Genomic DNA, 19,097 nt, shown 5'->3' with positions numbered 1-19,097 from the left:
ATTGTATAGAAGTGCTTCCTTAGATACATATTGTAGACTTGTAGAAAAAGACGTAATGGGTTTGTTGAATAAGCGAAAAGAATACAAAGTATTTAACAATTTATCCAAGAAAGAACGTGATGCTTTAATTGAACTTAAGGAAGATACTAGTATTGTTATTAAACCTGCCGACAAAGGTGGTGCAATTTGCATATTAAAACGGGTTGATTATAAAAATGAAGTTGAACGGCAATTGTCAGATCCCATTTATTCTGAATCACTTGCAAAGGATCCAACTCATGTTTTTAAAAGTGAAATTGATGTCAAACTGAATGAATTTTTTGAAGCAGGAGAAATCACAAAAAAAGAATGTGCTTTTATGAAGGTGGCACACCCCATTATGCCCGTTTTTTATATCCTGCCAAAAATACATAAAAGGTTGGAAAATCCACCTGGGAGACCCATTGTGTCCGCCATTGGATCACTCACTGAGAATATTTCCAGTTATGTCGATTTCTTTATAAAACCCTTTGTCACTGCTCTCCCATCATATGTGCGAGATTCAATGGACATGATTAACATTTTAAAGGCAGTGAATAATCTCAGTAATGACACACATCTTGTCACAATGGACATACAAAACTTATTTACCAACGTTGACCACCAGGGCGGCCTAAATGCTTTGACCCACTTCCTAGACACAAGACCACTTGGAACTATACCCAGTACTCAGTGTCTAGGCAAATTGGCAGAATTGGTGTTGTCCAAAAATGTTTTTATGTTTGAAAAAGTGTCTTCTTTATACAGGCAATGCAAGGGGACAGCCATGGGCAGCAAAATGTCCCCTAATTTCAGTTCCCTGTATGTTGCCTGTTTTGAAAATAACTTTGTCTTTTCCCCTAATAATCCATTCCTCAATAATATTCAATTATGGAAAAGGTATGTTGATGATATTTTTATGATCTATGATGGTTCTATTGAGAGTTTGATGCAGTTTTATGAGTTCCTTAACCAATGTCATGAACATTTGAAATTCACCATTGAGCATGATACACAAAAAATCAGCTTTTTGGATATCTTGGTTTTACGGGAAGGTGATGTGTTAGTTACGGACCTGTATAGAAAGGAAACTGATAAATGTTCTTTCCTACATGGTCAATCGTTCCACCCACTACACCAGAAAAAAAGTCTTCCCATTAGCCAATTCAGTAGGATAAAAAGAATATGCACCAAACCCACTGACTATGAAAAACAAGCAGATGTTTTGGAGTACAGATTTAAGCACAGAGGCTACAATGACAGCTGGGTTAACTCTGCCCGTAATAGGTTTAAAACTGTCACACAAGAACAAAGTCTTATTAAGAAGGATAAACTTCCACCCACTAACACCCCTAGATGCTTCCTTAATTATTCAGCTCTGGGGAAAGACTTTGAGAGAACTATTAGGAAACACTGGCACATTTTAAGTTCGGATCCATCGCTCAAAAATGAGTTCAATTTTGCTCCCAAGGTAGTGTACAAACGTCCTCCTAATTTGAGGCAAATGCTGGTCAAATCTGACCTCATTCCAACAAAAAACACCACCTTTCTTGATCTGCCACCTGGCAACTACCGATGTGGTTCTTGCACACAGTGCAATTTCACATACAAATGCACCACATACACTCACCCGACAACAGGTAAAACGATGAAAATAAAGGGCCTGATAACCTGTTCAACAAAAAATGTGGTCTATTTAATTAAATGTCCATGTGGCCTGGCGTATGTGGGCAAAACACAAAGAGCCCTTAAAACTAGGATTGCAGAGCACAGGAGCTGCATCAGAACCCAGGATCCACGGAACCCGGTGGCAGTCCATTTTAGGGAGGCAAAGCACCCAGTGTCCTCCCTGAAATATATAGGCATTGAGCATGTACCAACTCCAAGACGAGGAGGTGACCTAAACACCCTCCTACTTAGAAGAGAGAGTTTTCATATCTTTAACCTTCAGACTCTCGCACCCAGAGGTCTGAACCAAGAGTACGATATAAAACACTTTCTTTAATAAAACTTGAAACAGTTGTAAATGTGCCTATGTATAGGAGGTTCTATGATTGCCCCTATGATTGTTTGCTAATGTCTTCTCTAGTGTCCGGTTTATTTATTTATTTATTTATTGGACCTTGAACCATCTAGATACGTATAATATATGTACCCCCCCTTTTAAAACATTTACAAAATTAAACCTTTTCCATATTATTCTATTTTTCTATTTTTCTATTCAAAACTTCCATTGCTACCTTTATATTATGTATCATGGCGCAATGTAGATTTTAATTGGTGTTTCTTGCATTATAGTCCTATATTGTTGTTTGTATATTGTTCTCCCTTTTAAGCCCACTTTGTTTCACTTTATTATGTATTTCCCTGGGCTTTTTTACATGGTTAATTATCAATTATGTGTGGATGTGCTCCACCCTGTGAGGTGGTGATTGTGTCACCCCCACCTATCAGCATAGAGCCCATCAGCCTATGACTGCGCTTGTGGTGTACTATATATATGAGCATTCTTCATCCACTAATCATTGCTGACCTGACGAAGATCCAGTGTGGATCGAAAACGTTTGTTTTTGAATTAAACTTTTTTGGCATTGTGAGTAAGTGTGCAGGCTCTACCCTCTTTCATTTATGCAGCGTTTTTTGCTCCAGCCTTATTGCACCTTCCCGTGATGTGCGTATAAATCCCTCTTTTTACCTTAATTGTTGGCCTTGACACAGGATGAGCAAAATGTTTGCTCCCCCCACCACAGCAGACAGCGTTAGCCTGGATAATCAAAGGGAATGTGGCTAGAATCAAATTAAGTTTGGATTAATATTTGTATTTTTTTTGCCATTTCCTATAGTTAACGGAACCAGCACTTTTGGATGGGCATTAGAATGAAAACTACCAAGGCATGCTGTATTTGGGTCCTATTATGTGTAGAATACTGTCCAATGAATGACAGTAAATCTGCTTGTGCAATGAGATAAAACGGTAACGCTTTACAATACTGGTGCAAACATGTGCATGAATGCATGCTTAACTCATGATGAATTAAGCCATTAATTGATGCTTACCGCATCATCAACTAATGAAAGGTATGTTTGATGAACACACCGAGTCATATATGAATTACTATTAATTAAGTAGGCTATGCCTATATCATCATAGTTAATTCCTCATCAACACATACATTAACACACTGTGTTCAATAATACCGTAATTCATGTGTTAATTACCACTATTAATGTCACTTTTCCCCAACCAATCTGCATTTTCCTTCCTTCTTAGCTATGTTTTATTCCTGCTGTAATTTGCCCTGTTTTTAATATATGTTCTTATTACGTGAAACTGTTTTTATATGCACTGTAAGGCGACCTTGGGTGTTCTGAAAGGCGCCTCCAAATAAAATGTATTATTATTATTATTACTATCGACATCCAGCTCCCTGCAACCGGAACTTTAGCGTTACCAGACCGCAATGCCGATAGCCCACATCAGAACCAGCTGAGCGAGGCGGTGTGCAGCATGTCAGGGACCGGCTGGATCTAACCTCTCCCAGCCATTAGCTTGTTCATCATGGGCATTCCTTCCTCTTCGAAGCTTGGTCCACTGCAGGGACGCAGAACATGTGGCCGGTGTTTTGTGCCTATCTTACCGGGTGTCTACCGGGGGACTGCCCCCTAGTCCGATACCTCACGAGTCCGATACCTCACGAGTCCGACACCTCATGGTTTTGGGTTAGGGTCTGGGGGAGGTTAGGTTTAGGCGTGGGGGTGGGAGAGGTTAGGTTTTGGGTTAGGGTCTGGGGGAGGTTAGGTTTAGGCGTGGGGGTGGGAGAGGTTAGGTTTTGGGTTAGGGTCTGGGGGAAGTTAGCCTCTTTTTTCGGACTCGTGAGGTGTCGGACTCGTGAGGTATCGGACTCGTGCCATGGCACCGTCTACCGCGTTGATACCAGCGGTGGAAATGGGCCATGCACGACCCAGCAGGCCAGCCACCCTCTACCACTACCCAGGCTAAGAGCCTCTCTCCCGGCCCGACACCCAGGGCAGCCCCCCTACTACCACCACCCATCCAGTCGCCTGCACCCGGGAAATCGATTGAGTTTCCCCCGTTGCATAACGAAGACGGGATGCGCTAGCCACGCTCCTCCTTGTCCGAGCTAGCCTGGTAAACCAAATGAAATGTGAGTTCACGTGACGGGCTGGTTTACCATGCTATGTCCGAGCGACATCTCAGGGAAAACATACTCGACTTCGGGGAAAGAGAGTTATCTTTGTTTGACCGGTGCCTAGCTGGCTGGAAAGAGAGGCGTTCGGGGTGCAGCGGAGTCGCCTCTGCTGTTTACGGTAGTTTGTCAGTGGTGGTGGCCTGGCGGAGACACTGGCGCTATATGTATGACTGGGAAGCGTGTGTTTATGGGCGAACTGTGCTGTAGTCTATTAGATACTATCAGTAGGCTATCATTCTGATTACTTGTTACTAGTGTAGTAGTGTAGGCTACGCTATTTTATGGAGGTTCCTCTCGTGGCTCAGGCTGATCGAGTGATTGATGCTTGGTGCTCACGGGTAAACTCAAATTGACAGTAGCCTAAAAGAGCCCATGTGTTTACCCAATCTGTCATCCGCTGCATGTATCTTTGGGATTTGCCCCTGGTAATCCGAAATAGGCTAAAAGCGCACTGTGAGCGTGCTATTTGTTTGACATCCTGACCTGCAACATGTTCTCATATCAGACACCATTGTAGCTGGGCCACTGTCAAGGTAACCACGAGAAAACATGTTGTTTCCGGCCAAGACTTTCAGAATAAAAGTCGAAATTCATGTTGTAACCAGCTACGCAGTACTGAGCTCTGCGTGCTTTTATTTTTGATGGCAGGCTGAGGCAACGGAAGTAATTGTTTGTGTGCCATGTCTTTCTTGACACTTATCCTCGTGGTCGAGAGCAACTAGCTGGGTTGCACAAGGTGGTGTTCGTTTTGCAAATATCAGCTGCCTCCGTGTTCTTATTCTACAAAGAGTACAAACTGCAAAGCCTAAAAGTCGGTCACAGTGGTGGTGGCAGTGTCGAATGGATACCAATCGCAAGAGGAACGAGCGGGTTTGTTAGAGTTTCAGGTAGCTAGCCGTAGCAATTTAGCTAACTTGTTTGTTGTGTGTGCGTGCATGGTGGAGACCTGTCGCTACAGTCACGTTGGTTCGGGAAGTGAAGAGCAACACAAGTGAAAAAGGACGAGAGCTGGACCCGCCGGAGAGATCGAGCAACGCGGGCCGTGGGGAGGAGAGGGGAGAGGCCAGACTGTTTCCCCCAGCTGATACAGACAAGGGGCACTGGAGAGCGAGTCCTTGCTCCAGGGCAGACTTTGGGGGGACATGTTCACAAACTTGATAAATAAATGTGCTTTTATAACTCCAATGATGGTCTTCACTGATTACCTATATATTTTGAATTGTTCACATGACTATACTGTATAAAAGTGATTTCATGATCAGCATCAGCTAATGATTTGTGAGGATATCATTATGTCGTGACTTTACATTATGTGGCACAAAACTATTAATTAATACATAAGTATGTCGTGACTTTACTATTTGTGGCACATAACAATTAATTAATACATAAGTATGTCGTGACTTTACCATATGTGGCACATAACTATTAATTCATACATAATGATATAGGCACTTGTGAGGCACAACACTTAACTCATACATATGTGGTTCTTGGCATATAGAGCCTACAAGACATACATCCAGTGTTTGATGTCTGTTGGAGATGCACAGTGGATACAACGTCAGAGAATGTGTTGGAGTTGGTCTGGTTCGGGGCTACTACACGCATAGCCTATATCAGAGCAGCAACATCGGAATGATAGCTACTACAGCTGCTGAAATAGCCGTACCCGGCTAAGAGGTTCTGAAGGGGTCTCGGCCGGAGGTGTGGGACCCAGGCAAGGTGAGGGGCAGGGCGGGTAGCGGTTGGGTGGTGGTAGCCTGGGTAAACCCAGCCCCCAGTGACCTCGACCTGCTCTCAGACAGACCCTGGGCTGCCCTGGGTGTCGGGCCGGGAGAGAGGCTCTTAGCCTGGGGGTGGCTGGCCTGCTGGGTCGTGCATTTAGACACCCGGTAAGATAGGCACAAAACACCGGCCACATGTTCTGTGGACCAAGCTTCGAAGAGGAAGGAATGCCCATGATGAACGAGGTAAAATGGCTGGGAGAGGTTAGATCCAGCCGGTCCCTGACACGCTGCACACCGCCTCGCTCAGCTGGTTCGGATTGTGGGCTATCGGCATTGCGGTCTGGTAACGCTAAAGTTCCGGTTGCAGGGAGCCAGATGTCGATAGTGGTAATTAACACATGAATTACGGTATTATTGAACACAGTGTGTTAATGTATGTGTTGATGAGGAATTAACTATGATGATATAGGCATAGCCTACTTAATTAATAGTAATTCATATATGACTCGGTGTGTTCATCAAACATACCTTTCATTAGTTGATGATGCGGTAAGCATCAATTAATGGCTTAATTCATCATGAGTTAAGCATGCATTCATGCACATGTTTGCACCAGTATTGTAAAGTGTTACCGATAAAACTGAGTGAGTTCCTTTTATTTTTCAAAAAGACAAAACTGTTTCATAGGCTACTTAATTTGTAGTAGTCATAAAGTCAGTTTGACCCATATTTGAGTCAAACTGATTTCAAAATGTAACTGCTCGCTTTCAAAGAAAAGTAGGCTACTGTAGCCAGGCTATCATTAACTCACCTTGTTTTGGGCATCCACACACTAGAAAGAAATGCTGTAGTAACGCTTGCTGCTGTTCTCTGCGTAAACAAAGCTCCTTATGCACTGCAGACAGCGACTCTCGTCAACTTTAACCCGTTTTAGAACATTCATGTAATACCGAAATGAGCTGCCTGCCAACCCGCCCGGAAGACATGGCAGCGCATGCGCGGACCCTTACAGGCTGTTGTGATTCACAAATCAGCTGTGCTTTCATGTAGAGGAGGGTCTGGCTGCAGACAGTAGGCGGATCTAACCTCGCGTCACCTCCAGAGCCTGGGCCTCCGTTTACAAGGGATTTTGTCACTCGGCCTGTTTCCGGCCTAGAGCCCGCCCTAGACAGGAAACAACAGACACAACGAATAAGAAAATAAAACGGCAAACAACAAAACAAAAGATGGACGTACCGAACAGCTTTTTACTTCTAGGGCTCGCATTTACGCTTCAAAACTCATGAAAGTGGTCCTCATGTGTGAAGATTATCCCGCTGGTTCGCGTTTGATTAAGCTTGCGTTGCCCAGAGACCTTATGAAGCATCGCCCCAAAAACACATTCAAAAATCCCATAGGCAGAAACAGTGAAGAACCATAGCTTTAGATATCATACATCCTTTAAATGTCTTGACATAGCCCTGTAACATGAATGGATCCATTCACAGATTGACTCTGCCTCCAATCTATAAATAGAGCACAGGTGCTCATTTTTGCTTTATAAGCATTTTACGAAATATCTATGGGAAAATAAATGGCAGATGAAAATCTCTGGTACAGTGCTGAAGCAGGAAGTGACGTTCCACTTTGGCTCTTTTGACATCGTTTTGTCTTTTTTTCTATGTACACTGCCTTGTTTTCACCATGTTAGGGGTCAGGTCAGAGGGTAGGGGTGTAGTGGGTTGGTTGGTGGAAGGGGGGGGGAGGGCAAATGGAATGGTGTAATCTGTTGTAATACATTTTGCTTTGTCTGCCTAGTGCCTTTGTTGTGACCATGATAGTGTCCTCCAGTCCTTTCCTTTTTTTACTGCAATAAAAAAATTCATAAGAAAATAATCACCAGCTTGCAGAACTATTCTCAACCTCAAGTGGGCAAAGCCAGCAGCATGCACCTGCTGTTAGAGAATTTTCTTATTAAGTTGGCTGTTTATCTATAACCCTGTTGTTTGTCCAGTCTTATGAATACGGTACATAAGGTTTTATGGTTACAATGTTACATTCTGATTATCACACCAAATATTACCCCAATTATAGATTAAAAAAGGTATATCTGACCACGGCTCTGGCCCGGGCAGAGAATCAAACCTCTATCTGCTGTCAGCTGAGGCAGAGGATGAAGACAGGAGTGATTCATCTCTCATCTCGTATCAAGTCAACAATCTGCTATCGTATGTGATCAATTGATTTGATCAGTGTTGGGTAAGTTACTCAGTTGTTGAAATAAGTGGTGATGGTATAGGAGCAGTTATCTGAGGTTGGCACCTACCCACCTCTCCATATGCAGAGGCTATGCTACAAGTGGACATCATGCTACAAGTGGACATCATGCTACAAACGGACACCTCGACACATATAGAAGTGGCTGCACTGCACTGCCGGTTAAAAACTAATTGCGTCTACCACACTTTGTTTTATCGCTGTGCCAGTGTTGGAGAAATGCAGTAACTTGCGTTACTGCATTACTTACTAACTTACTTAAGTTACTTGGATTAGTAACTGTAAATATAATTACTGTTTTGGAAATTGTAATCCCTTACACCAGTGCTTCTCCAAGTGGGGTCCGGGGACTCCCAGGGGTCCTTGAAGGGGTTCCAGGGGGTCCCCAGCAAAAAGAGGAATCATTTATTTTCACTATAATTCCGTCCATAAGTAACACAATGACAGAATGTATGATTAGCTTGGTCATGGGTTCCGTTTCATACATGTTCTGTAGCCTAATAAAACATCTAAAAACAAAAATCGTATCAGATGGGGGACCCTGGGACAAACTCTTACCAAATGGGGGTCCGTGGTCTAATGTGTGTCGGTTTAGGTGTCATTGATGTGAAAAAGTTTGAGATCCACTGCCTTACACTACTCGTTACTGGGGAAAGTAATACAATTACAGCCCTACACTGGATTTGAGAGTTATACCTAACGTTAGCGACAGTCGCTTGCATTTAGTTTAGTTGGAGATCCCGGGTTCCTCCCAGTTGGGGTATTTTATTTTTTGAAAATCTAGCATAAATTGTTAATCTGCACATAATTATGTATAAAGCTAAACACACACTGTGTACATAGCAGAATATGCCCATTCATGGTAACGTCATATTTCGACGTCAGCTCGATGTCCTGGCATAGACATCTAAATCATCCCCATATCGGCTGTGATTTGGCCTAGTCCTGGACGTCAATGAAAGATGTCATCACGTCATCATGAACTCCACGCCAGTGGAGTTCTTTTGAGACAGGGGGGATGTGGTTCCAGAATTTGGTGTGTGTAAGGCAGTGGTTCTCAAATGGGGGTCCGTGGCACTTTGCAAGGGGGTCCGCGAAAGGTTTTCAGGAAAATAAAAATAACTTTTTTGTTGTTGCAAAAGCTTCATAGTTCAATGAAAATATTTTATGCTTTAAATCTAAAATGGTTCATGATTATATTCTAATCTAACAAACCTATCAATTGAAAAGTCAAGCACGTTACCGTGGAAACAATTAAGCTTAGCCCAAAATCACAAATCAGAATGAGGGGGTCCCCGGTATATTTTCTATCTTGTAAGGGGTCCTTGGCTGAAAAACATTTGAGAATTTTGAGAACACGAACACAGACACACAGACACACAGACACACACACACACACACACACACACACACAGACAGACACACACACACACACACACACACACACACACACACACACACACACAGGTCTAGTGATAAAACAGCAGCATAGTTACGAATGCTTTTTAGGTTAATCAGAGAAATGTAACCTTTTTGTGTTTCACCTTTTTGTGATTGAACACACCCATTGCCACGTCCCCATTTGGCTAGTGGGCGTGGAAAGTTAATGGGTTCATCCTTGGCCCATGACCAACCTTTCTACAAGGTTTCGTGGTGTTACATGAATCCATTTAGAAGTTAGGCACCTTTTTGTGATTGAAAACACCCATTGCCACGCCGCACTTTGGCTAGTGGGCATGGAACGTTAATCAGTTCTAAGTTAGCTCATGACCTGCTTTTTTCGAAAGTTCCATGCAAATCTGTTGATAACTTTTTGAGATATGCTTTGTCTCATTTTTAAATCAACTGACTCAGTTTACTTCAGTTTTTGTCAATTAGGCTTGATGGAGGAACAAAACTAACAGAATACAGATGAAATTCTCTCAATTTTATTTGATGATTCATACTATACACTTCCAAATGACTTCCATTTAACACCACTATCTTAATAACAACATTACATTAATTGTATTTTTTTTTATGGTATTGAAGTTCAGACTTAATCAACATATTGCACCATTTCTCATTTGGATATTTGAAGGAAGTACAATTCTATTCACATGCTTGTCATTTACAAAAGGGAAGTCAACGATGATAGAGCTGGTGGTTATTGTAAGGCTTAAAATGGAGTAGAAATGTGCAAGAAAGGATCATTAGTCAGTATGATGTAATCCCATTTTCAACATTCAGCAGTAAACAGAAATACGAAACATTTATATCGCATGGGGTTGATTATTCATAAGGGGTCAAGTGACTAAGTCCCCCCCCCCCCGAAGAAGATAGTAATCTCCAAACTAACAGTTTTACTGATCCAGCAAACCGATCCAAAACAAATCTCAGAGCTTATTCTGCTATACTAATTAGCCTCAGGATAATTAAAACAAAGCATTTCGGTGATTGAGTACAGTGATGTCTAATCAATCGAATAGAAAGGTTTTATTATTTGTATCAAGTAGAGAGGGAGTCCCACTGCGCTTCAGCTAGATTAGTAGGCAGGTCCGGTGCATGCGACCCAACGATGACGTCACTGCCGTGACATCATCGGCGAATTAGCCAGTTGGCTAAAACTGGCGCATTTACAGTAATGTTGATTAATGTGTACTGTCCTTTTCTTAAATAAACTGAAACTGAACTGAAACTGAATGATGTCAGAGTTCCCCCTGTGAGGTCATCGGTGATGTCAGACGGTCTTGATTGTGATTGTGTGATGTCAGACTTGTGAGGTCATCAATGATGTCATACCTCGAATGTGTGGGGTATAAAAGCGATGTTCTACTACTCTCCCTGTATGTTGCTTCTGTCTTGCTTCCATCTGCCTGATATTTCAATAAAGCCTGAAAGACATCTCTGTGGTTCTGATCGATCACCCGTGGCGAGCTCTTACCTAGGATCCAGCGAAACTCAACAACAACTTCCTTACAAACTGGTCCTTAGAGCCGGATCCGAGGACTTACAACGCTCCGAGATGTCACGAGAGTCAGGTGAGGAGCCAGCCTCCCTGTCCGCGGTACCCAGGGGATCAGAGGAGCAGTCCGTCTCCCAGCAGTCCGCAGTGCCTGGACCAGAGGAGCAGCCCTTCCCCCAGCAGTTTGAGACGTCTGGCCCCGCGAGTCAGGGGCCTGCCCTCCAGCACTTCCAGACGCCCAGACCAGGGGAGGGGGAGCCCACCCTCCGTCAGCAGGAAGACCACCTCCATGCTCAGGTAGCCCACACAAGGGCTGAGTTCAAACATAAGAGGAGCGCAGATGACCTCCTGACTGAGGCACAGCAAGCTACAGAGAGTCTTAGTGGAGAGATCCGAAGGATCGAAGCCATAATGGCGCAGCGATACACAATGTTCAACCATAACAAGCAACAGCCCAATCCACTGACTGCAGATGCCTCCAGTGCTTTAACCAACAGCCCCGGGCGAATGCCCACTATCAAAGCAGAACCCCCCGACTCCACCCTAAACGGATCTACAATGAAATCAGAAGATCAACAGTCACTAGCATCCTCAGGGCCCCTTGTGGGCTATCAACAAACCAAACCTTCAAATGAATCTGAGACGGAATCTGGGACAGAGTCGGTGGGAAGTTTGAGTCCCGCTGAACCTCCAGAACAAGAACAGCTTCAAGGGCCGGAGGAGGCTGATATCACCGACTTCCTATTCACTCCTGTCCATGTGAAGAGTGAAGATGATGAAGATAAACCTCAGTCCTCACAGATTCATCAAAGTCAAACTGAGGAAAACAGAGAGGAAGACCCCCTAGCCATGGTAGCCCACAAAGGAGAAAAACAATTTAATTGCTCAGTCTGTGGTAAAGGTTTCAGTCAAAAAGGAGATTTGAAGCAACACATGCTAGTCCACACAGGGGAAAAACCATTTTATCTGTGGTAAAAGTTTCAGCCGATCTACAGACCTGAGACCAGGCCTGGAAGCGCCCACGAAGCGGATGCGCGCCCGCGACCCACCGATGCATCGGAGATGATGTCACGGCAGTGACAATCTGGAGCAGCTTGGAAAATTAAACTGTGGCTCATACTATGCTATGCTATCTCTCCCTGTATGTTGATTCTGCCTTGCTCCTATCTGCCTGATATTTCAATAAAGCTTGAAAGACATCTCTGTGGTTCTGATCGACACACACACACACACACACACACACACACACACACACACACACAGGTCTAGTGATAAAACAGCAGCATAGTTACTAAATGCTTTTGAGGTTAATCAGAGAAATATAACCTTTTTGTGATTGAACACACCCATTGCCACATCCCCCTTTGGCTAGTGGGCGTGGAAAGTTAATGGGTTCATCCTTGGCCCATGACCAACCTTTCTACAAGGTTTTGTGGTGTTACTTGAATCCATTTAGAAGTTAGGCACCTTTTTGTGATTGAACACACCCATTGCCACGCCCAACTTTGGCTAGTGGGCATGGAACGTTAATCAGTTCTAAGTTAGCTCATGACCTGCTTTTTTCGAAAGTTCCATGCAAATCCATTGATAACTTTTTGAGATATCCTTTGTCTCCTTTTTAAATCAACTGACTCAGTTTACTTCAGTTTTTGTCAATTAGGCTTGATGGAGGAACAAAACTAACAGAATACAGATGAAATTCTCTAAATTTTATTTGATGATTCATACTATACATTTCCAAATGACTTCCATTTAACACCACTATCTTAATAACAACATTACATTAATTGTATTTTTTTTATGGTATTGAAGTTCAGACTTAATCAACATATTGCACCATTTCTCATTTGGATATTTGAAGGAAGTACAATTCTATTCACATGCTTGTCATTTACAAAAGGGAAGTCAACGATGATAGAGCTGGTGGTTATTGTAAGGCTTAAAATGGAGTAGAAATGTGCAAGAAAGGATCATTAGTCAGTATAATGTAATCCCATTTTCAACATTCAGCAGTAAACAGAAATACGAAACATTTATGTTGCATAGGGTGGATTATTCATAAGGGGTCAAGTGACTAAGTCCCCCCCCCCCCGAAGAAGATAGTAATCTCCAAACTAACAGTTTTACTGATCCAGCAAACCGATCCAAAACAAATCTCAGAGCTTATTCTGCTATACTAATTAGCCTCAGGATAATTAAAACAAAGCATTTCGGTGATTGAGTACAGTGATGTCTAATCAATCGAATAGAAAGGTTTTATTATTTGTATCAAGTAGAGAGGGAGTCCCACTGCGCTTCAGCTAGATTAGTAGGCAGGTCCGGTGCATCACAGAAACAGGAACGCAGCATCAATATAAAAAGAAGACAATCTGGAGCAGCTTGGAAAATTAAACGAAAATTAAACTGTGGCTCAGGAGGTAGAGCGGGTCGTCCACTAATCAGAAGGTTGGTGGTTCGATCGCCAGCTCCTCCAATCCGCATGTCGATGTGTCCTTGGGCAAGATACTGAACCCCAAATTGCAAGGGTTGATTGCTTCTCGCGGCGGGGTTTGAAAACTCGATGCTGCTAATAAGTGCCTCTTTTTATCCGAATTCTGTGCTGGTGATATTATTTTTTCGCAAATGCCAAGATGGCCGCAGTGCCTTCTCTATAGTGTTCTTCCATATGCTTCCGACCAGAGGGGCGCTGTGGAGCGCCATGATGCACAATAGCATAAAACAGAATGATTGGTATATTGAAGTTATTTGTAGAAAAGGCTGGAAGGCTGGAGGAAAGGCCCTGAGACCAGGCCTGGAGGCGCCCACGAACCGGATGCGCGCCTGCGACCCAACGATGACGTCACTGCCGTGACATCATCGGCAATGATGTCAGAGTTCCCCCTGTGAGGTCATAGGTGATGTCAGACGGTCTTGATTGTGATTGTGTGATGTCAGACTTGTGAGGTCATCAATGATGTCATACCTCGAATGTGTGGGGTATAAAAGCGATGTTCTACTATGCTATGCTATGCTACCTCTCCCTGTATGTTGCTTCTGTCTTGCTTCCATCTGCCTGATATTTCAATAAAGCCTGAAAGACATCTCTGGTTCTGATCGATCACCCGTGGCGAGCTCTTACCTAGGATCCAGCGAAACTCAACAACAACTTCCTTACAAACTGGTCCTTAGAGCCAGATCCGAGGACTTACAACGCTCCGAGATGTCACGAGAGTCAGGTGAGGAGCCAGCCTCCCTGTCCGCGGTGCCCAGGGGATCAGAGGAGCAGTCCGTCTCCCAGCAGTCCGCAGTGCCTGGACCAGAGGAGCAGCCCTTCCCCCAGCAGTTTGAGACGTCTGGCCCCGCGAGTCAGGGGCCTGCCCTCCAGCACTTCCAGACGCCCAGACCAGGGGAGGGGGAGCCCACCCTCCGTCAGCAGGAAGACCACCTCCATGCTCAGGTAGCCCACACAAGGGCTGAGTTCAAACATAAGAGGAGCGTAGATGACCTCCTGACTGAGGCACAGCAAGCTACAGAGAGTCTTAGTGGAGAGATCCGAAGGATCGAAGCCGTAATGGCGCAGCGATACACAATGTTCAACCATAACAAGCAACAGCCCAATCCACTGACTGCAGAGGCCTCCAATGCATCCAGTGCTTTAACCAACAGCCCCGGGCAAATGCCCACTATCAAAGCAGAACCCCCCGACTCCACCCTAAACGGATCTACAATGGAATCAGAAGATCAACAGTCAGTAGCATCCTCAGGGCCCCTTGTGGGCTATCAACAAACCAAACCTTCAAATGAATCTGAGACGGAATCTGGGACAGAGTCGGTGGGAAGTTTGAGTCCCGCTGAACCTCCAGAACAAGAACAGCTTCAAGGGCCGGAGGAGGCTGATATCACCCACTTCCTATTCACTCCTGTCCATGTGAAGAGTGAAGATGATGAAGATAAACCTCAGTCCTCACAGATTCATCAAAGCCAAACTGAGGAAAACAGAGAGGAAGAGCCCCTAGCCATGGTAGCCCACAAAGGAGAAAAACAATTTAATTGCTCAGTCTGTGGTAAAGGTTTCAGTCAAAAAGGAGATTTGAAGCAACACATGGTAGTCCACACAGGGGAAAAACAATTTTATCTGTGGTAAAAGTTTCAGCCGATCCACAGTACAGACCTGAGACCAGGCCTGGAAGCGCCCACGAAGCGGATGCGCGCCCGCGACCCAACGATGCATTGGCGATGATGTCACGGCAGTGACAATCTGGAGCAGCTTGGAAAATTAAACTGTGGCTCATACTATGCTATGCTATCTCTCCCTGTATGTTGATTCTGCCTTGCTCCTATCTGCCTGATATTTCAATAAAGCTTGAAAGACATCTCTGTGGTTCTGATCGACACACACACACACACACACACACACACACACACACACACACACACACAGGTCTAGTGATAAAACAGCAGCATAGTTACTAAATGCTTTTGAGGTTAATCAGAGAAATATAACCTTTTTGTGATTGAACACACCCATTGCCACATCCCCCTTTGGCTAGTGGGCGTGGAAAGTTAATGGGTTCATCCTTGGCCCATGACCAACCTTTCTACAAGGTTTCGTGGTGTTACATGAATCCATTTAGAAGTTAGGCACCTTTTTGTGATTGAACACACCATTGCCACGCCCAACTTTGGCTAGTGGGCATGGAACGTTAATCAGTTCTAAGTTAGCTCATGACCTGCTTTTTTCGAAAGTTCCATGCAAATCCATTGATAACTTTTTGAGATATCCTTTGTCTCCTTTTTAAATCAACTGACTCAGTTTACTTCAGTTTTTGTCAATTAGGCTTGATGGAGGAACAAAACTAACAGAATACAGATGAAATTCTCTAAATTTTATTTGATGATTCATACTATACATTTCCAAATGACTTCGATTTAACACCACTATCTTAATAACATTACATTAATTGTATTTTTTTTTTATGGTATTGAAGTTCAGACTTAATCAACATATTGCACCATTTCTCATTTGGATATTTGAAGGAAGTACAATTCTATTCACATGCTTGTCATTTACAAAAGGGAAGTCAACGATGATAGAGCTGGTGGTTATTGTAAGGCTTAAAATGGAGTAGAAATGTGCAAGAAAGGATCATTAGTCAGTATAATGTAATCCCATTTTCAACATTCAGCAGTAAACAGAAATACGAAACATTTATATTGCATAGGGTTGATTATTCATAAGGGGTCAAGTGACTAAGTCCCCCCCCCCCCGAAGAAGATAGTAATCTCCAAACTAACAGTTTTACTGATCCAGCAAACCGATCCAAAACAAATCTCAGAGCTTATTCTGCTATACTAATTAGCCTCAGGATAATTAAAACAAAGCATTTTGGTGATTGAGTACAGTGATGTCTAATCAATCGAATAGAAAGGTTTTATTATTTGTATCAAGTAGAGAGGGAGTCCCACTGCGCTTCAGCTAGATTAGTAGGCAGGTCCGGTGCATCACAGAAACAGGAACGCAGCATCAATATAAAAAGAAGACAATCTGGAGCAGCTTGGAAAATTAAATGAAAATTAAACTGTGGCTCAGGAGGTAGAGCGGGTCGTCCACTAATCAGAAGGTTGGTGGTTCCATCGTCAGCTCCTCCAATCCGCATGTCGAAGTGTCCTTGGGCAAGATACTGAACCCCAAATTGCAAGGGTTGATTGCTTCTCGCGGCGGGGTTTGAAAACTCGATGCTGCTAATAAGTGCCTCTTTTTATCCGAATTCTGTGCTGGTGATATAATTTTTTCGCAAATGCCAAGATGGCCGCAGTGCCTTCTCTATAGTGTTCTTCCATATGCTTCCGAACAGAGGGGCGCTGTGGAGCGCCATGATGCACAATAGCATAAAACAGAATGATTGGTATATTGAAGTTATTTGTAGAAAAGGCTGGAAGGCTGGAGGAAAGGCCCTGAGACCAGGCCTGGAGGCGCCCACGAACCGGATGCGCGCCTGCGACCCAACGATGACGTCACTGCCGTGACATCATCGGCAATGATGTCAGAGTTCGCCCTGTGAGGTCATCGGTGATGTCAGACGGTCTTGATTGTGATTGTGTGATGTCAGACTTGTGAGGTCATCAATGATGTCATACCTCGAATGTGTGGGGTATAAAAGCAATGTTCTACTATGCTATGCTATGCTACCTCTCCCTGTATGTTGCTTCTGTCTTGCTTCCATCTGCCTGATATTTCAATAAAGCCTGAAATACATCTCTGTGGTTCTGATCGATCATCCGTGGCGAGCTCTTCCCTAGGATCCAGCGAAACTCAACAACAACTTCCTTACAAACTGGTCCTTAGAGCCGGATCCGAGGACTTACAACGCTCCCGAGATGTCACGAGAGTCAGGTGAGGAGCCAGCCTCCCTGTCCGCGGTACCCAGGGGATCAGAGGAGCAGTCCGTCTCCCAGCAGTCCGCAGTGCCTGGACCAGAGGAGCAGCCCTTCCCCCAGCAGTTTGAGACGTCTGGCCCCGCGAGTCAGGGGCCTGCCCTCCAGCACTTCCAGACGCCCAGACCAGGGGAGGGGGAGCCCACCCTCCGTCAGCAGGAAGATCACCTCCATGCTCAGGTAGCCCACACAAGGGCTGAGTTCAAACATAAGAGGAGCGCAGATGACCTCCTGACTGAGGCACAGCAAGCTACAGAGAGTCTTAGTGGAGAGATCCGAAGGATCGAAGCCGTAATGGCGCAGCGATACACAATGTTCAACCATAACAAGCAACAGCCCAATCCACTGACTGCAGAGGCCTCCAATGCATCCAGTGCTTTAACCAACAGCCCCGGGCGAATGCCCACTATCAAAGCAGAACCCCCCGACTCCACCCTAAACGGATCTACAATGGAATCAGAAGATCAACAGTCAGTAGCATCCTCAGGGCCTCTTGTGGGCTATCAACAAACCAAACCTTCAAATGAATCTGAGACGGAATCTGGGACAGAGTCGGTGGGAAGTTTGAGTCCCGCTGAACCTCCAGAACAAGAACAGCTTCAAGGGCCGGAGGAGGCTGATATCAACCACTTCCTATTCACTCCTGTCCATGTGAAGAGTGAAGATGATGAAGATAAACCTCAGTCCTCACAGATTCATCAAAGCCAAACTGAGGAAAACAGAGAGGAAGACCCCCTGGTAGCCCACAAAGGACAAAAACAATTTAATTGCTCAGTCTGTGGTAAAGGTTTCAGTCAAAAAGGAGATTTGAAGCAACACATGCTAGTCCACACAGGGGAAAAACCATTTCTGTGGTAAAAGTTTCAGCTGATCTACAGACCTGAGACCAGGCCTGGAAGCGCCCACGAAGCGGATGCGCGCCCGTGACCCAACGATGCATCGGAGATGATGTCACGGCAGTGACAATCTGGAGCAGCTTGGAAAATTAAACTGTGGCTCATACTATGCTATGCTATCTCTCCCTGTATGTTGATTCTGCCTTGCTCCTATCTGCCTGATATTTCAATAAAGCTTGAAAGACATCTCTGTGGTTCTGATCGACACACACACACACACACACACACACACACACACACACACACACACAGGTCTAGTGATAAAACAGCAGCATAGTTACTAAATGCTTTTGAGGTTAATCAAGAGAAATATAACCTTTTTGTGATTGAACACACCGATTGCCACATCCCCCTTTGGCTAGTGGGCAAGGAAAGTTAATGGGTTCATCCTTGGCCCATGACCAACCTTTCTACAAGGTTTCGTGGTGTTACATGAATCCATTTAGAAGTTAGACACCTTTTTGTGATTGCCCACGCCCAACTTTGGCTAGTGGGCATGGAACGTTAATCAGTTCTAAGTTAGCTCATGACCTGCTTTTTTCGAAAGTTCCATGCAAATCCATTGATAACTTTTTGAGATATCCTTTGTCTCCTTTTTAAATCAACTGACTCAGTTTACTTCAGTTTT

At 44.2% G+C, this 19,097-nt stretch overlaps 1 protein-coding gene across 1 annotated transcript in view; it reads right to left on the bottom strand.

Moving 5' to 3' along the window:
* The window catches only part of LOC310788725 (peroxisomal carnitine O-octanoyltransferase-like), a 31,508-nt gene extending 24,670 nt beyond the window's left edge, over nt 1-6,838 (bottom strand). The window contains exon 1 of the mRNA XM_083650277.1: nt 6,771-6,838. The gene's annotated coding sequence lies outside the window, so the exon portion shown is untranslated. The remainder of the gene's footprint in view (nt 1-6,770) is intronic.
* Between the last annotated feature and the right edge of the window lie 12,259 nt (nt 6,839-19,097).

Source organism: Poromitra crassiceps (genome assembly GCF_964638095.1).
Source record: "Poromitra crassiceps genome assembly, chromosome: 1".
NCBI classification, from domain to species: domain Eukaryota; kingdom Metazoa; phylum Chordata; class Actinopteri; order Beryciformes; family Melamphaidae; genus Poromitra; species Poromitra crassiceps.
The sequence above is the reverse complement of the archived record's forward strand: the minus strand, read 5'-3'. Positions and strand labels throughout refer to the sequence as shown.